The 24,681-nt window shown below is 43.7% G+C and overlaps 1 protein-coding gene across 2 annotated transcripts in view; it reads left to right on the forward strand.

The window, feature by feature from the left end:
* The window catches only part of LOC134981196 (B2 bradykinin receptor-like), a 170,862-nt gene that overhangs the window by 25,879 nt on the left and 120,302 nt on the right, over positions 1 to 24,681 (forward strand). The window contains exon 1 of one of the 2 annotated variants that reach the window (XM_063948440.1): positions 9,350 to 9,565. The exons of the other annotated variant lie outside the window; for it this stretch is intronic. The gene's annotated coding sequence lies outside the window, so the exon portion shown is untranslated. Of the gene's footprint in view, positions 1 to 9,349; positions 9,566 to 24,681 lie in introns of those variants that run through there. 2 annotated transcript variants of the gene reach the window in all.

The raw sequence follows: 24,681 nt of genomic DNA on the forward strand, positions 1-24,681 counted from the left end.
AGCATTGCACACGCTAGGCCGCCGCCCTCTGGGAGTGTATCTTAGCTTAGTAGAATAGCGAACGAAAGATTAGCAGAACTGCTCATAAATAATTCCCTGCAGTTTCTGAGTAGCTCCAGACCTACTCCTAGATTGCGATCACCTCAGTCCGTTTAGTTCCTGGTTTGACGTCACAAACACGCCCTGCGTTCGGCCAGCCACTCCCCCGTTTCCCCAGCCACTCCTGCGTTTTTACCTGGAACGCCTGCGTTTTTTAGCACACTCCCGGAAAACGGACAGTTTTCGCCCAGAAACACCCACTTCCTGTCAATCACACTACGATCACTCGAGCGAAAAAAAACGTCGCTCGAGCTCGTGTAAATCTCCAAAGTTTTGTGTTAAATTACTGAACGCATGCGCGCTGCATACCATGCGCATGTTCCACCTAATCGCTCCGTTGCGAAAAACGGCAACGAGCGAACAACTCGGATTTACCACCTAAAGGTACAAGAAAGTATTACACCAAAATCGATTTGTGGCACAGTTTGCGGGTCTGAAGGTCCAGCTATCTTTATTACATGGGTTGCTATTGTACATTTAATTGTTTTAATTAAATACAGTAGGTTAAAAAGCACATTCCTGTATGAGGGGCTCTTGGAAATAATACGTCAGGGTAACACTATCAGCAGCTGTAAATCTCTGAAAGTACAGGTTGAGTATCCCATATCCAAAATGCTTGAGGCCAGAAGAATTTTGGATATTGTATTTTTGTGTATTTTGGAATAATTGCATACCATAATAAGATACTGTATCTTGGGGATAGGACCAAAGTCTAAACACAGAATACATTTATGTTTCATATACACCGGATACACCTGACTTGAAGGTAATTGTATACAAGATTGGTAATAAGTTTGCGCATTAAACAAACTTTGTGTACACTGAGCCATCAGAAGTCAAAGGTGTCACTATCTCAGTCATGCTCCAAAAAGTCCCTATTTCGGAATATTCCATATTTTGGAATTTTGGATATGAGAGACGCAACCTGTACAACACTTCAGGCTTCCTACTGGTCTAATCCAGATCAATAGGACCATACTGTAGAAACACTAGAATATCATTAAGAGGGACACATACAGTAGGATAGCTGTATCAAACCTTGGAGAGAGAGAGAGAGAGACTTTATCTTACAGTATCTGGTTACCACAGAAACCCAAAGGCAAAGAGGTAACTCAATTAGCCACGAAAAGCCGTTTTCCTGTAAAACCCACAAATTTACAGTGAATTGCGAAAAGTTTCTATTCAATTATCTGCAAAAAATGGATTTGCGGTAATTTTACATTGAATTTCAATTTGCCACCTCTGAGCAGGTGAAATGTTAGGAAAAATCCCTATTTTAAGTAGTGATGAGCGGGTTCGGTTTCTCGGAAACCGACCCACCCGAACTTCAGCCTTTTTACACGGGTCCGAGCCGTGCTCGGATTCTCCCGTGTGGCTCGGGTAAACCGAGCGCGCCCGAACGTCATCATCCCGCTGTCGGATTCTCGCGAGATTCGGATTCTATATAAGCAGCCGCGCGTCGCCGCCATTTTCACACGTGCATTGAGATTGATAGGGAGAGGACGTGGCTGGCGTCCTCTCCGTTATAGTAGAAAAGACTGAGTGACTTAGTTATAATTGTGGGGAGGATTGGGGACGGGGAGCAGCTGTTAGGGAGTACAGTGCAGGGTTTTGATTATAATACCACCAGTGAGTTTAATCCGTTGTTTCTCTGCCTGAAAAAATCGCTCCACCATATCTGTGCTCACTCAGTGTGCTGCACTGCTACATGATATATCTGTGCTGAGTGCACTGCTCACACTGCCTAATTGTGGGGACTGGGGAGCAGTTATAGCAGGAGTACAGTGCACAGTTTTGCTGACAGTGACCACCAGTCCAGTATACGTTTGTCTGCCTGAAAAACGCTCCTGTGGTGGCTTTTTTTTCCTTCATACTACTAGTTTAGCAGTCTGCTGACAGTGTCCACCAGGTCCGTTATTATTATACAGTATATATATATATATATATCAGTACGGTAGGCCATGGCTGTACCTACCTCTGTGTCGTCAGTGCACTCGTCGTCCATAAGTAATATAATACTATACTATCCATCCATCTACATTGTATACCTGTGGTGGCTTTTTTTTCCTTCATACTAGTTTAGCAGTCTGCTGACAGTGTCCACCAGGTCCGTTATTATTATTATACAGTATATTATATATATATATATATATATATATATATATATATAGCAGTACGGTAGGCCACGGCTGTACCTACCTCTGTGTCGTCAGTGCACTCGTCGTCCATAAGTAATATAATACTATACTATCCATCCATCTACATTGTATACCTGTGGTGGGTTTTTTTTTCTTCATACTAGTTTAGCAGTCTGCTGACAGTGTCCACCAGGTCCGTTATTATTATACAGTATATTATATATATATATATAGCAGTACGGTAGGCCACGGCTGTACCTACCTCTGTGTCGTCAGTGCACTCGTCCTCCATAAGTAATATAATACTATACTATCCATCCATCTACATTGTATACCTGTGGTGGCTTTTAGTTGTGCGCATTAAAATATGGAGAACAAAAATGTGGAGGTTAAAAAAATAGGGAAAGATCAAGATCCACTTCCACCTCGTGCTGAAGCTGCTGCCACTAGTCATGGCCGAGACGATGAAATGCCATCAACGTCGTCTGCCAAGGCCGATGCCCAATGTCATAGTACAGAGCATGTAAAATCCAAAACACAAAAGATCAGTAAAATGAACCAAAAATCAAAATTAAAAGCGTCTGAGGAGAAGCGTAAACTTGCCAATATGCCATTTACGACACGGAGTGGCAAGGAACGGCTGAGGCCCTGGCCTATGTTCATGGCTAGTGGTTCAGCTTCACATGAGGATGGAAGCACTCATCCTCTCGCTAGAAAAAAGAAAAGACTTAAGCTGGCAAAAGCACAGCAAAGAACTGTGCGTTCTTCGAAATCACAAATCCCCAAGGAGAGTCCAATTGCGTTGGTTGCGATGTCTGACCTTCCCAACACTGGACGGGAAGAGCTTGCGCCTTCCACCATTTGCACGCCCCCTGCAAGTGCTGGAAGGAGCACCCGCAGTCCAGTTCCTGATAGTCAAATTGAAGATGTCAGTGTTGAAGTACACCAGGATGAGGATATGGGTGTTGCTGGCGCTGGGGAGGAAATTGACAAGGAGGATTCTGATGGTGAGGTGGTTTGTTTAAGTCAGGCACCCGGGGAGACACCTGTTGTCCGTGGGAGGAATATGGCCATTGACATGCCTGGTCAAAATACAAAAAAAATCAGCTCTTCAGTGTGGAATTATTTCAACAGAAATGCGGACAACTGGTGTCAAGCCGTGTGTTGCCTTTGTCAAGCTGTAATAAGTAGGGGTAAGGACGTTAACCACCTCGGAACATCCTCCCTTATACGTCACCTGCAGCGCATTCATAATAAGTCAGTGACAAGTTCAAAAACTTTGGGCGACAGCGGAAGCAGTCCACTGACCAGTAAATCCCTTCCTCTTGTAACCAAGCTCCCGCAAACCACACCACCAACTCCCTCAGTGTCAATTTCCTCCTTACCCAGGAAAGCCAATAGTCCTGCAGGCCATGTCACTGGCAAGTCTGACGAGTCCTCTCCTGCCTGGGATTCCTCCGATGCATCCTTGAGTGTAACGCCTACTGCTGCTGGCGCTGCTGTTGTTGCTGCTGGGAGTCGATCGTCATCCCAGAGGGGAAGTCGGAAGACCACTTGTACTACTTCCAGTAAGCAATTGACTGTCCAACAGTCCTTTGCGAGGAAGATGAAATATCACAGCAGTCATCCTGTTGCAAAGCGGATAACTCAGGCCTTGACAACTATGTTGGTGTTAGACGTGCGTCCAGTATCCGCCGTTAGTTCACGGGGAACTAGAGAATTGCTTGAGGTAGTGTGCCCCCGTTACCAAATACCATCTAGGTTCCACTTCTCTAGGCAGGCGATACCGAGAATGTACACGGACGCAGAGCCGGCCATAGGCATAGGCAAACTAGGCAATTGCCTAGGGCATTTGATTTGCCAAGGGGCATCAGCAGCTTCTGCTGATTAAAATGATATGCGGCATGACTATATTCTGTGTGTAGCATTTCATATGCAGATACAGCCACAGTCACACACAGTATATAGGCATGCTGCATATAATTTTAATCAGCAGAAGCTGCTTGTGCATCCTAGCCACATAGCAATGCAAATAAGATGCATTTTCATTAAAAAAATGTGCCCGACGTTAGCACTGAGGCAAGATTTATGAGGACACATCTGTATCCAGGCAGAGGTAGAGGTCACAGGTCACAGTGTTAGTGGCAGTGTGAGTGCTGTGTGCATGTGAGTGGGTTGGTTGTGCAGCAGTGTTCGTAATATGTGTAAGGAGCATAATGTGTGCCATGTAAAAATGCATTAATAATGTGCAACATATGTGTAAAGGGCACTATGTGTGTCATCATGTGTATAAGGGCATTAATAATGTGCGGCATATGTGTAACGGTACTGTATGTGTGTCATTATGTGTATAGGGGCACTAATAATGTGCAGCAAATGTGTAGGGAGCACAATTTGTTTCATTATGTGTATAAGGGCATTAATGTGCAGCATATGTGTAAGGGACATTATGTGTAAAAGGGCATTAATAAAGGTTGTCATAATGTGTAAGGCGCATTATGTTTAGAAGGACATTAATAATGTGTCTCAAATGTGTAAGGGGCTTTACTGTGTGGCATTATGTGAATAAGGTGCTCTACTATGTGGCATTGCGTATAGAAAGGGCACTACTGTGTCGTCTATTGTGAATAAAGAGCAATAGGGTGTGGTGTAATGTGAATAAGGAGCAATTCAGTGTGATGTAATGTGAATAAGGGGCTCTACTTTGAGGAGTAACGTTTATAAGGTAAAGTATACTACTGTGGGATGTAATATGAATTATGGACACTATCGCATGATCAAATGTGAATAAAGTTGCAGTACTGTGTGGCGTAATTGGAATTGGGGTTACTATTGTGTGGCCATGCCTCTTGCCAGCAAAAACACACCCCTTTTTGGCCTGTGCGCCAAATGTGCGAACTGTTCCTATTTAAAATATAGGGGGTACAAACACCAAAATAAGGACTGCTATGGATGAGGGGTGGTGGTGCTGGGAAAGAGGTGCAAGGTCAGAGGCGGAACCAGTGGTGGTGCTAGGGGGCACCAGCCAAAATCTTGCCTAGGGCATCCTATTGGTTAGGGCCGGCTCTGCACGGACGTCAGAAAAAGAGTCACCAGTGTCCTAAAAAATGCAGTTGTACCCAATGTCCACTTAACCACGGACATGTGGACAAGTGGAGCAGGGCAGACTCAGGACTATATGACTGTGACAGCCCACTGGGTAGATGTATTGCCTCCCGCTGCAAGAACAGCAGCGGCGGCACCAGTAGCAGCATCTCGCAAACGCCAACTCGTTCCTAGGCAGGCTACGCTTTGTATCACCGCTTTCCAGAATACGCACACAGCTGAAAACCTCTTACGGCCACTGAGGAAGATCATCGCAGAATGGCTTACCCCAATTGGACTCTCCTGGGGATTTGTGGCATCGGACAACGCCAGCAATATTGTGCGTGCATTACATCTGGGCAAATTCCAGCACGTCCCATGTTTTGCACATACCTTGAATTTGGTGGTGCAGAATTATTTAAAAAACGACAGGGGCGTGCAAGAGATGCTGTCGGTGGCCAGAAGAATTGCGGGCCACTTTCGGCGTACAGGCACCGCGTACAGAAGACTGGAGCACCACCAAAAACACCTGAACCTGCCCTGCCATCATCTGAAGCAAGAGGTGGTAACGAGGTGGAATTCAACCCTCTATATGCTTCAGAGGATGGAGGAGCAGCAAAAGGCCATTCAAGCCTATACATCTGGCCACGATATAGGCAAAGGAGGTGGAATGCACCTGTCTCAAGCGCAGTGGAGAATGATTTCAACGTTGTGCAAGGTTCTGCAACCTTTTGAACTTGCCACACGTGAAGTCAGTTCAGACACTGCCAGCCTGAGTCAGGTCATTCCCCTCATCAGGCTTTTGCAGAAGAAGCTGGAGGCATTGAAGGAGGAGCTAAAACAGCGATTCCGCTAGGCATGTGGGACTTGTGGATGGAGCCCTTCATTCGCTTAACCAGGATTCACGGGTGGTCAATCTGTTGAAATCAGAGCACTACATTTTGGCCACCGTACTCGATCCTAGATTTAAAACCTACGTTGTATCTCTCTTTCCGGCAGACACAAGTCTGCAGAGGTTCAAAGACCTGCTGGTGAGAAAATTGTCAAGTCAAGCGGAACGTGACCCGTCAACATCTCCTCCTTCACATTCTCCCGCAACTGGGGGTGCGAGGAAAAGGCTACGAATTCCAAGCCCATCCGCTGGCGGTGATGCAGGGCAGTCTGGAGCGAGTGCTGACATCTGGTCCGGACTGAAGGACCTGCCAACGATTACTGACATGTCGTCTACTGTCACTGCATATGATTCTGTCACCATTGAAAGAATGGTGGAGGATTATATGAGTGACCGCATCCAAGTAGGCACCTCAGACAGTCCGTACGTATACTGGTAGGAAAAAGAGGCAATTTAGAGGCCCTTGCAGAAACTGGCTTTATTCTACCTAAGTTGCCCTCCCTCCAGTGTGTACTCCGAAAGAGTGTTTAGTGCCGCCGCTCACCTTGTCAGCAATCGGCGTACGAGGTTACTTCCAGAAAATGTGGAGAAGATGATGTTCATTAAAATGAATTATAATCAATTCCTCCGTGGAGACATTCACCAGCAGCAATTGCCTCCAGAAAGTACACGGGGACCTGAGATGGTGGATTCCAGTGGGGACGAATTAATAATCTGTGAGGAGGGGGATGTACACAGTGAAAGGGGTGATGAATCGGACGATGATGATGAGGTGGACATCTTGCCTCTGTAGAGCCAGTTTGTGCAAGGAGAGATTGATTGCTTCTTTTTTGGTGGGGGCCCAAACCAACCAGTCATTTCAGTCACAGTCGTGTGGCAGACCCTGTCGCTGAAATGATGAGTTCGTTAAAGTGTGCATGTCCTGTTTATACAACATAAGGGTGGGTGGGAGGGCCCAAGGACAATTCCATCTTGCACCTCTTTTTTCTTTCATTTTTCTTTGCGTCATGTGCTGTTTGGGGAGTATTTTTTTGAAGGGCCATCCTGCGTGACACTGCAGTGCCACTCCTAGATGGGCCAGGTGTTTGTGTCGGCCACTTGGGTCGCTTATCTTAGTCACACAGCTACCTCATTGCGCCTCTTTTTTTCTTTGCGTCATGTGCTGTTTGGGGAGTATTTTTTTGAAGGGCCATCCTGCGTGACACTGCAGTGCCACTCCTAGATGGGCCAGGTGTTTGTGTCGGCCACTTGGGTCGCTTATCTTAGTCACACAGCTACCTCATTGCGCCTCTTTTTTTCTTTGCGTCATGTGCTGTTTGGGGAGTATTTTTTTGAAGGGCCATCCTGCGTGACACTGCAGTGCCACTCCTAGATGGGCCAGGTGTTTGTGTCGGCCACTTGTGTCGCTTAGCTTAGTCACACAGCGACCTTGGTGCGCCTCTTTTTTTCTTTGCGTCATGTGCTGTTTGGGGAGTATTTTTTTCAAGTGCCATCCTGTCTGACACTGCAGTGCCACTCCTAGATGGGCCAGGTGTTTGTGTCGGCCACTTGGGTCGCTTAGCTTAGTCACACAGCTACCTCGGTGCAAATTTTAGGACTAAAAATAATACTGTGAGGTGTGAGGTGTTCAGAATAGACTGAAAATGAGTGGAAATTATGGTTATTGAGGATAATAATACTTTGGGATCAAAATGACCCACAAATTCTATGATTTAAGCTGTTTTTGAGGGTTTTTTGAAAAAAAACACCCGAATCCAAAACACACCCGAATCCGACGAAAAAATTTCGGTGAGGTTTTGCCAAATCGCGTCCGAATCCAAAACACGGCCGCGGAACCGAACCCAAAACCAAAACACAAAACCCAAAGAATTTCCGGTGCACATCACTAATTTTAAGTCAAATATGTTGGTATTTGGTTCAGAACCCCTGGGACACCCCTTGAATGACTAATTAGGCACTTAGAAGTTTTTAATTATTTTTAATTGGCCAATAATGACATGTCATTTTGGGGGTGAAAGTGCAAAACTACGGAAATTGGGATACAAGGTGTGGGACAGGTATATTTGAATGCTTTATGCGTGGGACAAGTGTTTTTAGGCTTGCAGGTGGAAGTAAAAGTAAAAAAAAAAAAAAAAAAGTGTTTTTAACATTTTTGTCAAAGTGCGTAAGATGACCCAAATATATATTTTTATTTATACCTATTTTTATTTAGCCCCAATTTAATTTTAGAAATTATTTTTATGAAAAACACTTACTTTCTATAATTTCACTTAAAAAAAAAATACATGTACATGTATAATACTTTTATAACCAATAATAAACTTCTATACTGTTATTCGATGTTAGTTTAGCTTCTTTGGGGGGTACAGGCAGATTTACCTATTGTTCACTTTTCACTGCAGGCAACAATTTCCGCGGTAATCCCATTTTTGCGAATTTGCAATTGAATAGGTGAATCACGGGAGTGCGCACACCCGCGAAAAGCCAATTTTCGCAGCAAAAAAGCTGCAAAAGTGGCATTCGCTGTAAATTACAGAGATTTCACCGCTAATTGAATTCAGCCCTAAATCTGATTCTACCGTTTATTCATTTATTAGCAACTAAACCCAAAGATTTAATTTCATTCAACAGAAAAAAAAAATAATCATGAATGAATTTAGACATTGTGACACAAAAAAGTGCCGCTACTCAGAAATACAGATGCAGCTACTCTCTTCAGAACGATTTAGTTAAATTAGAAGCATGGGCAGCCAAATGGAGAATGCGCTTCAACACAGACAAGTGTAAGGTAATGCACTGTGGTAACAAGAACAAAAATTACACCTACCTACTAAATGGGGTAAAATTAGGGGATTCTGTACTGGAAAAGGACTTAGGTGTCCTCATAGATAGCAAGCTAAGCAGTAGTACCCAAAGTAGAACTGCAGCAAAGAAGGCTAATAAGATATTAGCATGCATAAAATGGGGTATTGATGCTAGGGACGAGAGTATTATACTCCCGTTATATAAATCACTAGTGAGGCCACACCTTGAATACTGTGTACAATTCTGGGCACCGTACTACAAAAAGGATATCCTGGAGCTAGAAAAGGTACAGAGGAGGGCGACCAAACTAATTAAGGGCATGGAGACGATGGAATACAAGGAAAGGCTTGAAAGACTAGGCATGTTTACATTGGAAAAGCGGAGACTAAGAGGGGATATGATCAACATCTACAAATATGTAAGGGGACAATACACAGAGCTTGCGCGGGACCTGTTTTTGGTTAGATCAACACAGAGGACTCGTGGACACTCGCTCAGGTTAGAGGAGAGGAGATTCTGCACAATACGTCGTAAAGGCTTTTTCACGGTAAGGACAATACGTGTTTGGAATTCCCTGCCCGAGGGAGTTGTAATGGCGGAATCTGTCAACACCTTTAAGAATGGGTTAGATAAATTCCTAATGGATAAGGATATCCAGGGGTATGGTGCATAGTCATGCATTATAGTTACTATAAATAGGGATAAAATGCAACGGCTGACAGCAGCATCAGTCAGAAATTTTAGTCAAATCATCTTGCATAGGAGACCACAAATAGGTTGAACTCGATGGACAATTGTCTTTTTTTCAACCTCAGATACTATGTTACTATGTTACTATGTAACGCTGGGAAAGGTTATAAATTACACGATACACCCAGACATTTAAAGGTTTGATACAACAAAAATTATTAATTTATATTTACTTATATAGCGTCTGCAAATTCCATTGTGCTTTGCAATTGTGAACAAAACAGTAATGAAATAAGACTGGGTAATGACAGATGGACAAAGAGGGAAGAGATTCCTGCGGGAGGTTTAAAAATATGGGAGAGTGAAAATGTGTTCGCATTTGTCAAGTATATTCTATAAATAGGAAGCAATTTATTGGTTGCTATGGTCACTTACTGTAGCTCCACTAGTTCACTTCCCCACTCTAGATGGTGTGATACCAGTGCAAACGGGTAGGTATTTTAGTGTAAGGCATAATGTAATTTTATTGGTAGGGGCACCCAGAAGATAGTTGCCCGGAGCCCCCACAAATCTTAATCTGACCATGCTTAGGTGTCCTGCTGACATTTGATGAAATTTACATGACTGGCTAAACTGTTTGGACGTTCCTCTTTTGGTTACTTGTGACATCATAAATCACATGACTGCGATCCACAGGGATGTTTAGCCTCTGTAGCTATATGCTATGTTATTCCATGCTGAGCACGTCTTTTTTCATTACCGATATATAAATTATATTATACTATGGGTGGTATCCAATTAGCCCCGAAAATATTTTGTCTGTGACAAATAGGGCTTTTTCACTTTTTTTTGTTTAATGCTGATATTTTTTTTCCCTATACTTTTTTTTCCGGACGAAAAATTTCCATTTTTCGTGCGAAAATACTTAAGATCTGCAAAAAGTCACGGACCTATGTATTTTTGGGGCTGCGATCGGGTAACAGATGCATACTTATCAGGGATTTGGCTTCACCTGCATGAGGAAAATGAAACAAATCCCCAATAAGTCCCAGCATTGGGGCAAATTGGAGAGCCCCGTCGGCGGTAATTAGCCGCAGTAAATTACAGGATACTGCCCTATATATCCATCTTCATTTACAGTGATTTACCCCTGTGCCACGGCTGTGATTGTACCCTGGTGCCACGGCTGTGATAGTACATCGTAAAGTAATCTCATCTCATTCATATTATTAGATAGGGAGTGTCTTATTATAGCCCAACAAATAGTGTACTGTGGGGATCATTCAGACCTGTTCGCTTGCTAGCAGTTTTTTGCAGTCCTGCGTTCGTATAGTCGCCGCCCACCGGGGACTGTATTTTAGCTGTGCAAGTGTGCGATCGCATGTGCAGCCAGGCGGTACAAAAAACCTTTGTGCAGTTTCTGAGTTGCCCAGAACTTACTCAGACGCTGCGATCACATAAGCCTGTCCGGGGCCGGAATTGACGTCAGACACCTCGCCCTGCAAACGCTTGGGAACGCCTGCGTTTTCCCAACCACTCCCTAATAACGGTCAGTTGCCACCCACAAACGCCCTCTTCCTGTCAATCACCGTGCGACCGCTGTGCGAATGGAATCTTCGTAAAACCCATCGCACAGCAATGATCCGCTTTGTACCCGAGCGACGCGCCTGCACATTGCGATGCATACGCATGCGTAGTTCTGGCCTGATCGCAGCGCTGCAAAAAAAGCTAGCGTGCGACCGGGTCTGAATGACCCCCTGTGTCCTTATATATACTTTCAATATAATGTTCTAAATGATAGACAATTTGAGGGTTCTGAGCATAACAGATCCCTTATATGTATCGTGTTTTTAAGATTATAAAATGTGTGTACTGCATAAAATGCAGAATGTTCCATAATTCCACAGTCACTACTGGGCCCCCATTAGCTCTGCACTTACAGTAGAACGGTAACAAAATTAAATTGATATGAAAACTTGCAGAAACAAAGCTCATTATTTGTTTTATTTTCATTGGAAAAACAATGGTATATACAGGAATATCTACATCCTGATTGGAAACTGCTAGATTAGGAAATTCTTCAATGTAAAAATAAAGCAGAGGTCTTGTACTCTGACTAACGCAGGATGTCACATAATTGATCTGGGAGTAAGATATAGCATATACTGGTTTTAGCAGCTAGATCATCCATATTCCAGCATCTACTTTATTTAAAGGGCCCCATACACTACTGCGGCATGTCCGTCTGACATGTTGCAGGTGATTACCCCGGCAGCCTCCCGGGGGGCAGGATTGCCCAAGATATATCGTTCTTTTGCATACAATATATCTTTTGCCGATCCCAGCCATGCCTGCGGGGTCTGACATATCACGAGTGCAGCACATTCAATCTGGAGGATCCAATCCGATGCTCACGGGAACACGAAACGGATCGGATTAGAGACACCTCAAAAATGCCAGATTTCACCCGATCTATCGGGCCGAATGCTCGAAATCGGATGAAATCGGGGATTATCGTTTTAGTGTATGGGGCCCTTTAAACCTTTATGGCACATTTTACATAACTGGCCAACTTTTTGATACCGCATTCAGATCGCAAATGCCGGATCCCACCCGGTAAAAGAAACGTGTCCTTACCGGATGGGATCCGGCATTTGCTCCCCTCTGCTGGCTTTCCGACCCGGCAATATACCGGGTCGGTTGCCATAGCAGCGGGGGGGCGCAACAGCAGCAGGGGCGGGGGTGGAGGCGGCGCTGGGAGATGACCTCATCTCCTGCGCCGCCTCTCCCTATGCTGTGAATGGGAACCGTGTCGTATCGACGCGGCTCCCATTCACACTGCACCTGACCCGGTATTCAACCCGGGTATAATCCTTCTTTTATACCGGGTTGAATTACCGGGTCAGACGACCCGCTAATTCTTGGAAAGTGCTTTCACATCGTACACTGACCCGTGTCGACACGGCAATATGCCGTGTCGATACCTGGTTATTTGTGTGATGTGAAAGGGGTATGAGTCATCCTCTGTGCTCCAAACCAGTTTCTTCATTAGCCTTGCAGTTTGTAGTGCAAAGATGCTATGCACTGTGAGGGTATGCATCATAAATTATACATGTCAATAATCAGTAACCAAGGTCAGTTCATGGTAATCCAATAAGACATCAGACAGAGGAGTAGCCAAAAGAAAAGCTGGAGGTCAGAAGCTGATATCTCCTTGAAATATTTGCTGGGTGCACACAAGATTATAGAACAATCACCTAGCACTGGCTGCTAGATCAGGTTTTATAAGTGTTAGGGGGTGTGGCTCCTGGCATTGCATGTTCAGATAGTTTTACACCATGCCGGGAACTGGAGACCCATCTTAGCCTACGGGTAATACTCCAGAATGTCAGATAGTTTTACACCACGCAGGGAGCTGAAGACTCCTCTTAGCCTATGGGTAATACTCCAGAATGTCTGAGAGTCACGGTGCCCAGCCAAATATGGGGGTGCATGGTAACATTAGCAAGGATGTGGTAAACACTACAGATCAGACAGGATAAGTGGAGTATGCAGGGACAAACTAAATGCGGTGAGAGGCAGGGGCCAAAATAGTAATGGTGGTATCAGCAATGTGAGGGGGAAGGGATCAATTTACTGGGGCAATGAACAAGAAAAGAAAATAAGAGCATGAAAGGAAAAAATTAGCTGTGGTCTTTGGTGGTGAAAACGAGGAATTAGTCCAGGAACAAATGCAGTAGGACAGGTGACAAGTTACCAGAGGTCCAAGGAGGTTCACTCATCCTGGGCTAGATGTCAGCAAAGCAATGCAAGAGGCTTCTTCTGATGTTTTAGGAGCCAAGGGATGAATGCTAAAGAACCATACTACAGATGTGACTTCAGTTGGAGAGTGCTGTCCTGGACAGAGGACTGGAGTGGCCTCCGAGTGTAAATGTGGCTGAAACAGGATTCAGAGCAATTGAGAGGTAGGTGGGTGGCAGTAGAAGAAGAACCTGGGATGCTTCCTATAAAGATAGGAGCCTTGGGATGGCGGGATGAAGAATAGGCCGCAGTCTCTGGCTCAATAAGTGAAGCAGACCGGATGGAGAAATGAAGCTGCTATAGAACAGAGAGGAGGCAAGCTGTAGGAACCAAAGTAGGGCAGAGAAGGGTAGGTTATCATGGCAGCAGGGCCTGGGCATCTGATAAAATCAATGCCCATTAGGTAGTAAACCCAGGTCCCCAGGGAGGTCTACTCGGTACAGGAACAGAAAGTACCAATCAGTTATCTTAGCGGTCCTTATACAAATTATTATCTCCTTTTTAAGATCTCTAAGAAGGTAAGACAAGTATTGCCGTCAGGGACACACAACTCTCAGTATGTCTTGTGAAGACAGAGGTGGGAGAAGGAGTATAAGATTTTCACAGTACATGAAGTAGACGGAGCTCAGGGAGGCAATCTAAGGCAGTGGTTCACAATTTTATTTGAATCACGGCACCCAAGAGTATCAGAATTTTTTTCATGTCACCTCTAGACCAAGTTTGTTATAGAGAAATAAAAAAAAAAAAAAAAAATTAAATAAATTGTGCTAATATGCAGTTCTTAGGTTCAATGTAGTGGTGAGGGACAGGATTTACTTCTGTTACTCTACTTATGTTATGATTGACAGCCACAAGGACTGATATTGCCTATTACATTGACCATAAATAATTTGAATTAGTCCTGGACCACCAACCCAGGGCACCCCTGCAAGTGCCCTACCGCACCCAGTTTGGGATCCCCTGCTCTAAGGCCTTTCTGCTCACTACATCATGTGCCATGCCACTGTGGTTACCATGGTAGTTGCATACACTACACAGTACTAAATCCTTAACTGCAGCCTGATGAAACAAACTAAGTTAATCTGGCAATCACCAATATGCTTCCCATAGCTTGCCACAATAATTTGTTTTAAAATAATAATAATATTATTTTTTAAAACACATACGCCTCATTATATTTTCGCAGGATTGCGTCTTTGAATTGATGTGGGCACCCATGCTGTTGTTTTGACTAACTACGCTAAATTGGTAATTGTGTATCCCCCATGCTCACGGTCTAACCCCCAACATCCATTATTTTTGCACAAAGAAAAAGCTACTTGGTGTAGTACCAAAAAGTTAAAAAATAAATAAAAAAAAGAGAGCATAAAATACATTTCCATGTGTGTTTGCCTACTCATATTTGATGCATTTATTTTGTGGTCTGATCCATTATTCAGGTGCAGTCACTGAGGCACAAGGCCCAAAATACATATTGGTACAGCAGAAATAATAGCCGTCTGCCATGTGCCTTTTTCTTAATATGGACCACTGCCATAGTGCTGACTTTGACATGTGCCAGTTAGACCGTACGGCAAATATAGGCCTGTGCATTCCAGAAATTGCAACATTGTGTTTCAGAAGGTGATATCATTTCCTCTTTCCGATGTTTGGTAGTTAGTGTAAACCCTAAATGCACTGTTGCTCCTCTGATACTCAGAAATACACAAGACACAGACACATCCTGTGTATGTACCATTGCAATTGTGAAGATTCATTTTCTAGAAAGTGATTGTTCAAAAATCTGAAAAAGTGCCAACCAAAGAACTGGCGCAATGATAATATGCCAAACGGGAAACTGGATCAGGAACCGCTGTCATGGTGATTGATATTCCGTGAATGTTTGTTGTCTGGCGGTCACCAGTTAGGAGGACTGAGGATCTGATGCAGGGTTGGAATTATAAAATAAAGGTTATATCCACAATAAGCAGAGTTGTACAGGTGTGGCTGCCTTCATCAGGGTGCACTTACACCTGCCCTATACTAAGTGCAAAAGATACACCTGGCAACATGAGTATTTTTGCTTATGTCCAACTCTGCACAGTCCCATCAACACACCGATGTTTGTCTGTGCCAGAATCACTACAGCACAGTTGCGCCCCTACATGGAATATATACTATATCCCGGCGCTTGGGATGCTGACAGTCACATGACCTACTGCGGTATACCAGCACTGAAGATCCCGACATCGGAGGGGGTAAGTACTATTACCCCCCCCCCCCCGTCTTCTACCCTAACTCATGGGGGTTGGCAGCTAGGGCTAACCCTCAAGGGATGTCGGCCACGGCAACCCCCCCCCAGTGCCTAACTTTAACCTACCCTAGTGCCTAACCTCCCCCCCCCACCCCCAGTCCCTAACCCATACCCCAATACTCAGGATGTCAGCTGTTGGTGATCCGGCACCAGTCTCCTGAGCGGTGTCGGGATTCTGGCGTCGGCATCTCCTATACATGGATGTTCTCATATATTGGCCTGTGGACGCGTGACGTTGTGTGCTGTGTCCTCTGCTGTGCTGGAGATCCGAAAAGCCGGGACCGCGTGTATCAGCACTAAAACACCTATGAACTGGCGGCTTTCCGTAGGCCAATACAGAAATAGCGTGAGGCTGAACATTGCTTTTTAAGAAGTATGTGAGCCTTTACTATTTTATTAAATCCTATTTACAGATTACTCATATTGACAATATATGCACACTTGTGAGTAAATAAAGATACTTTTTTCTTCATTTAAGAAAATGTTATCAATTTTTTGATATTGAGTGCCCATCTATATTCTTTTTATTGATTGATCAATTGGCTCTTAATGGAGCACCACACAGTTGTCAATTAATATATGGGTGCCGATTTTCCAAATTCTATCTATCTATCTATCTATATATATATATATATATATATATATATACAGAAATAAACAAACTGCGGTACTCGGGGACTGATAGAAGAATCAATGTATTGAACAATGCAAGATGTCCATCGACGTTTCGGGGAATTCAACCCCTTTCTCAAGTTGTGCAAGTGTCAAACACTGACACTTGCACATCTTGAGAAAGGGGTTGAATTCCCCGAAACGTCGATGGACATCTTGCATTGTTCAATACATTGATTCTTCTATCAGTCCCCGAGTGCCGCAGTTTGTTTATTTCTGTGTTCATACCTTTCTGAGGGCACCAGGGCATGTAGCCAGCTGTGGGAGTGCCGGGCTTTCCATACAAATATATATATATATATATATATATATATATATATATAATATATATATATATATGTCCTATGATTTTATATATACACGTTATTGAACGTTTACATTAGGCAGTGCATAAAACAAACTCAGTGATTGAAAAAAAAAAAAAAGGTAGTGCTTTTTTGAGTGGCCAACATTCTCAGAGCGGGAATTACCTTTGCGTAAAAAGATGATGGCATTTGCAAAGGTGCATCGGAGGATGGGCCGCTGACTTCAAATCTTGGAAGCAATTGTGTGTGTGGCACAATGCAATGCCAAAATGGCAATTATATTTCGACTGAGTAAAAATATGCAGACCAGCGCCCTAACTGCTTGGGAGATTGGGTACATACAATTGTTGGCTTTTGCTGCCTTGAAAAGAGGGGATAATTCCAGATATTCTCCATCCAACAGAATCCAAATGCAAACAATGTCCTTTCTGGCACGGGTTCCCCAACTGAATAGTCAATACCACTTCTTTGAAATAGTTTATTGAAGATTCATAGTATGGCATCAATACTTGATTATGTGGTTCAGCATGTGGTAGACCGCATAAACTTTGTTACGCATTTCATGGGCTCCTAACACAGTCGCATACATTTATGACATCATATATGGTTTTAGATAACAGTTTGCAAATATTATAGACAAATAGATTTTGTTTTTGGAACAAGAGATCTGAATTTATGTAAGTATGACATGAGTTTTAATAATCTTACCTTTGAATCTTTTCTGCTTATAGTTTTTTATATTTATGTTATCTAGAAATCAGCATAAATGTCAGAAGAAGTGGGCAGCAGTCCTGTGAAACGCGTAACAAAGTTTATGCAGTGCTGCACCAGATGATCAAGATATGTTTGTATTGCTGCCATACTATGGATCTATAAGAATCTATTAATTTTGAAGGAGTGGTACTTACTATTCAGTTGGGGGAACCTGTGCCAGAAAGGACATTGTTTGAATTACATTTAGATTATCTTAATGAGAGATGACTGTGCAGAGTGGGATGGTCACTTTCTTATTTTTGGAGGTTTAACAGGACTTTCCAGATAGGCAAACTGGATGGGGTTATTGTAAACCTGGAATTTCAACAGAACTTCATTTTATGGAATTGTAAATTAGTATTGTCTACTGAAGTGATGTATTTTGAATGGAGACGCTGGAATACCAGGAAAGACTTGCAAGGCTTTGCATGTTCACACTGGAAAAGAAGAGATTAAGAGGAGACATGATCAACATTTATAAATATTTAAGGGGACAATACACAGAGCTCGCGGGGGATCTGTTTTTGTTAAGACCAACACAGAAGACACATAGACACCCGCTTAGGTTAGAGGAGAGGAGTTTCCGCACACAGAGGCGAAAAGGTTTTTTCACAGTAAGGACAATACAAGTTTGGAATTCCCTGCCTGAGAGAGTGGTAATGGCGGACTCAGTCAATACTTTTATGAATGGGATAGATAAATTCCTAATGGATAAGGATATACAGGGTTATGGTGGATAGATCACATACCATAGTTATAATAAAATGAGGAAAATACAACACAACGACCGACTTTATCAACAGATAAAATTACTCCTGAAAATAATACAAAGTTGGAGAACACAAATAGGTTGAACTCGACGGACGGATTGTCTTTTTTCAACCTCACAAACTATGTAACTGTGGGGGTCATTCTGAATTGATCGTAGCTGTGCTAAATTTAGCACAGCTACGATCATTCACACTGACATGCGGGGGGACGCCCAGCACAGGGCTAATCGGCCCAGCAGGTCAGTGCCGCTTTCCCCCCTCCCGCAGAAGTGCAAAGGCATCACACAGCGGCGATGCCTTTGCACTTCAAGAGTAGCTCCCGACCAGAGCAGCTTTAGCGCGCTGGCCGGGAGCTACTCATCGCACCCCGGCCGCAGCGGCTGCGTGTGATGTTACGCAGCTGCTGTGGCCCGCCCCCGTTCCCACGAAATGGCGGCCAAATGCTGCCGTTCCGCCCCTTCCCACCCAGCGACCGCCTCACAGCCCATCTGGCATGCGCCAGTGCACTACGGCGCGGGCGCATGCGCAGTAGGGACCCGTTCGCTCGGCTGCGTTAAAAAGCAGCGAGCGAACGGGTCAGAATGACCCCCTATGTCACTATGTAACTATATTTGTTGCAGCCCAGTGTGTGACAGAGAAAAATAAACACAAGATTTAGTCACAGCTGAAAATATCTTGATTTAAAGATAGAAAGAGGCTTTCCAACAAGCCAGGAAATAGCAACGCGCGACGTGTCAGACAGGGTGGAAGCCAAAGGTTACCGGCAATCCACAATGCATAGAGAACTAAAGAGCATATAGGAAATGACAGTACATCCTATAGCCTCGTGTTGTTGGAAGAAAATAACTTTTTTAGGTACAGTAAATGTACAACGGATTATCTGGAAATGACAAGGAAATTCTACCTCAAGCTTATCGAACAATAATAATAGAAATATTAATAATAAAAGCAGGGTTATGGAGGGTAAGAAAAATGACGCAAGATCTGAGAACTTCTCCATTCGGTATCCAGTGTCTATGTCGACCACTATTGGTCACTAGGTCGACATGACAAAAGGTCAACATGAGTTTTTCACAATTTTTTTAATGAACTTTTTCATACTTTACGATCCACATGGACTACAATTGGGAACGGTAACCTTGCCCGACCACGAGGGGACACGGTGCACTAATTGGGGTTCCCGGTCACTCTACGAAGAAAATTACACCAACAAAATGTAAAAACTTTATGTCGACCTTATGCTTGTGTCGACCTATTTTGGGTGTCGACTTAGTCACTGTTGACCAATAGTGGTCGACCTAGACATGGTAGACCTAAGTGTGGTCAATCCTATGAACCACACCCTCTCGATACATCTGAATAAATGCCAATGGGGGTAATTCTGAGTTGATCGCAGCAGCAAGAAAGTTAGCAATTGGGCAAAACCATGTGCACTGCAGGGGAGGCAGATATAACATGTGCAGAGAGAGTTAGATTTGGGTGGGTTATTTTGTTTCTGTGCAGGGTCAATACTGGCTGCTTTATTTTTACACTGCAAATTAGATTGCAGATTGAACACACCACACCCAAATCTAACTCTCTCTACACATGTTATATCTGCCTCCCCCTGCAGTGCACATGGTTTTGCCCAATTGCTAAAAAATTTCCTGCTGCGATCAACTTGGAATTACCCCCAATGTTGGATGTAGTGAAGCAATTTGTTTGTACAGTAAGTAGCGTGCGTTTTGATAACGTCCACACCGATGTACAGAGTCACAGGGGTCTATGTACTAAGTCTTGGATGGAGATAAAGTACCAGCCAATCAGCTCCTAACTGTCATTTTTCAAACACCGCCTGTGACATGTCAGATAGGAGCTGATTTTTTTTTGTACTTTGGAGGAGATTTATCAAAGCTTGAGAAAGATAAAGTGAAAAACATAAAAAGTACCAAAAATCAGCTCCTAACTGCCATGTCATAGGCTGTGTTTGTAAAATGACAGTTAGGAGCTGATTGGCTGGTACTTTACCCATGGGGGAATCAGCCAGGCAAATGGCGTGAGTCGCGCTGCTGCTGTTGAAGTCTCCCCTATGAGCCATTTATTTCAGCTCAGGTAAAGTTATAGAGGTAAGAAGTTTTATCACTCTAGTTCTCTGGGCAGAATTCAATTCTCTCTCCCCGACTTCTGCCCCCGATCGTGCCCGCCAGCAGCTATTCAATTGTTTCTGCCGACGGACGCAATATCAACATTTCAGCCCGCAACCCCAAGGGGTAGGGAGCTGAAATGTGCGGAAAAGTGACCCAAACTTTGCGATCACACCCATGATTTTAACTGGGTTTGGCCGCTTTATGCGGCCAAACCCAACTGATATGGGTGTGATATGTGTGATAAGGGGGATCAAGTAACTATCGCCCTGCAATCTCCCATCACTTTAGACAGGAGATAGGGCGAGAGAAAACAATTGAATTCCGCTCTCTTCTTTGTCTTGTATTAATTGTCGCAGTTTGGACATATTTAATATATAGTATTATTATTATTATTATTATTATTATTATTATTACTACTATTATATTGATTTATTTTTAGGTCATTTTTTGTTGTTAATAAAATTCAGATTTTAAACCTGTTCATGATTGAGCCATCTCCAAATCAACATTTCTGTTTTTCAATTACCATAGACATAGACTGTGGCCCTCTATTGGCAAACATGTCTATCATATATACACTGCTCAAAAAAATAAAGGGAATACTAAAATAACACATCCTAGATCTGAATGAATGAAATATTCTTATTAAATATTTTGTTATTTACATAGTTGAATGTGCTGACAACAAAATCACACAAAAATTATTAATGGAAATCAAATTTATTAACCCATGGAGGTCTGGATTTGGAGTCACACTCAAAATTAAAGTGGAAAAATACACTACAGGCTGATTCAACTTTGATGTAATGTCCTTTAAAAAAAGTCAAAATGAGACTCAGTAGTGTGTGTGGCCTCCACGTGCCTGTATGACCTCCCTACAATGACTGGGCATGCTCCTGATGACGTGGCGGATGGACTCCTGAGGGATCTCCTCCCAAACCTGGACTAAAGCTTCCGCCAACTCCTGGACAGTCTGTGGTACAACGTGGCATTGGTGAATGGAGCGAGACATGATGAACCAGATGTGCTCAATTGGATTCAGGTCTGGGGAACGGGCGGGCCAGTCCATAGCATCAATGCCTTCGTCTTGCAGGAACTGCTGACACACTCCAGCCACATGAGGTCTGGCATTGTCTTGCATTAGGAGGAACCCAGGGCCAACCGCACCAGCATATGGTCTCACAAGGGGTCTGAGGATCTCATCTCGGTACCTAATGGCAGTCAGGCTACCTCTGGCGAGCACATGGAGGGCTGTGCGGCCCCCAAAGAAATGCCACCCCACACCATTACTGACCCACTGCCAAACCGGTCATGATGGAGGAAGTTGCAGGCAGCAGAACGTTCTCCTTGGCATCTCCAGACTCTGTCACGTCTGTCACATGTGCTCAGTGAGAACCTGCTTTCATCTGTGAAGAGCACAGGGCGCCAGTGGTGAATTTGCCAATCTTGGTGTTCTCTGGCAAATGCCAAACATCCTGCACGGTGTTGAGCTGTAAGCACAACCCCCACCTGTGGACGTCGGGCCCTCATACCACCCTCATGGAGTCTGTTTCTGATCGTTTGAGTAGACACATGCACATTTGTGGCTTGCTGGAGGTCATTTTGCAGGGCTCTGGCAGTGCTCCTCCTGTTCTTCCTTGCACAAAGGCGGAGGTAGCGGTCCTGCTGCTGGGTTGTTGCCCTCCTACGGCCTCCTCCACGTCTCCTGATGTACTGGCCTGTCTCCTGGTAGCGCCTCCATGCTCTGAACACTACGCTGACAGACACAGCAAACCTTCATGCCACAGCTCGCATTGATGTGCCATCCTGGATGAGCTGCACTACCTGAGCCACTTGTGTGGGTTGTAGACTCCGTCTCACGCTACCACTAGAGTAAAAGCACCACCAGCTTTCAAAACTGACCAAAACATCAGTCAGAAAGCATAGGAGCTGAGAAGTGGTCTGTGGTCACCACCTGCAGAACAACTCCTTTATTGGGTTTGTATTGCTAATTGCCTATAATTTCCACCTGTTGTCTATTCCATTTGCACAACAGCATGTGAAATTGATTGTCAATCAGTGTTGCTTCCTAAGTGGACAGTTTGATTTCACAGAAGTGTGATTGACTTGGAGTTACATTGTGTTGTTTAAGTGTTCCCTTTATTTTTTTGAGCAGTGTACTGCCAGGACAGTATCATGTTGTTAAATGACCATACAGAATTTATCAGTTCATCCCATACATATATTTATGTTGGGTATTGTTGTACTGTACTTTATTTTGCTTTTATTTATTGTATAGATATTTACAGTGTTATGGTAAGAGAATTAGGGGTGGTGATATCAGGAATATCCTATCCTATAAAAAAAAGCAAGGCGGGGACCAGATCACAGTTGGAGGAGAGAAGTGAGTAGTCACGTGATATTTGTGGTTTATTAAACTCTATTATCTCAGATGAGATTATAACAGCAGAGTACAGTTTCCATACAATATGGCAACAACAGTGAGCAACCAGTTGCTCACCAGTTAGATGCCTTCAAGTCAGTCAGCCCAGGATTTGGTGCAGACATAGTAACCAGTAGCAATAAGAACCAGGGAATAGCAATCAGTTTTAGTCCACAGTTCAAAACCCAGGTATTTATAAGGAATTTTTTTAAAGGCACAGGCAAAAGCAGGTCAGGACATTTGGTAGATAGTCTATCTCCTCCTACCTGGTTTGCAGCTTCCACCATCTGCCGCAGCTGGTGTCTGTTGCTGCCTAACCAGATCCTTACAGTTTTGGTTCTAGCCTACTATTCACCACCTGAAATGGCAAGAACCAAATGAATACGCTAGCCCTTCTTACAACTAGCCCAACAATAACTCAATATCAACCATGTTTAATAATTAACCTCCATCTCCAACTAGCAACAATATTAAATTAATAACAATTAAATTTAATAAAGAGGCACATATCATCCCATCCAGACCTGACATTAAGTCAACAGTACCCACGTTTGATCGTTTAGCCTCTGTTCCACCAAACAGCACTAATATCAAATTCCAAGCATTTAAATGTAATAAATAGGCATATTACTCAACATTACATTAATATCCTGCATTAAAAGGCCCTACACTATATTAATAAGCTCCACCAACTCCATATAACATTAATAACCCCCACGTTTAATAAAGAACCATCATATAAGAAAAATAATCCCACCAGCTCCCTCATAACATTAATTCACCTCATCAATACCAACAAAACATTAATAGTCCAGACCAGCTTGAAACTGTATTAATATATATTAATCCCCCACCATCACTTACCCATTCTTAAATGATGTGGGAGTACACTGATGTGGGTGCTGGCCCTGTTTAGAGAAACAATGAGACGGCAAATAATGTCCCTGTGTCCGTAGGTATTCCTTTGTGGTGCAAGGCCCTATGGGCATGGTCAAACAGAATCTCCTCATTAAGGTCAGACTCTAACAGCTCATTAAATTTTTTTCGTAAGGACGTCAATTATACCTTCTTGTTGGACATCTTCTGGGACTACTCGTACTCTCAAATTATTACGACGCCCCCTGTTGTCCATGTCATCTAGTCACATCTGCATATCAAGTAGTAGATGAGATTGACGGTTGATTACGTCATTTAATTTGGAGTCTAACTGCTCATTATGATCCTCAGTCGCAGCCACCCAGTTACCTACGTGGGATCCGGTCTGAAGATCGACAGTGTCTAGGTCGACAATGTTTAGGTCGACCACTTTAGGTCGACAGTCACTAGGTCGACATGGATGGAAGGTCGACAGGGTTTCTAGGTCGACATGTGCTAGGTCGACAGGTCTATAGGTCGACATGAGTTTTTCACATTTTTTGATGAACCACACCCACCTACGTGAGGTAGATCTGACTGAAAAGAGTTCAGGCGGATCTTGACCACCTCCTGTATTCGCAGTTCCAGGGATTGCAGGTCTTGCTGCAGATCCTGTCTGGTAGGAAGGGAGCGGAGGTGATTTAAAATATCAGTAATCTCGGTATGTCTGACTTGAGTGTACTTTTGTGAGGAAGGAGAGTGGGTCTTCAGAGTACAAGAACCCTCTGAGCCTTCAGAAGCCATGGCCGGAGGTGTTAGGGCCGCGTGGGCGCCGTCAGCGGAGGACAGAGCTCCGAAGAGATTATGGAAGGCAGCGGATGATTTGGACTTGACTGGGGTAGGCGCAGGTGTTTTGTTTCCACGTCTCTTCATCATAAGGCCATCAAAGAAAAATACCTCACATATGTTCAAGATA

The sequence above is a fragment of the Pseudophryne corroboree genome, chromosome 12 (genome assembly GCF_028390025.1).
Source record: "Pseudophryne corroboree isolate aPseCor3 chromosome 12, aPseCor3.hap2, whole genome shotgun sequence".
NCBI classification, from domain to species: Eukaryota; Metazoa; Chordata; class Amphibia; order Anura; family Myobatrachidae; genus Pseudophryne; species Pseudophryne corroboree.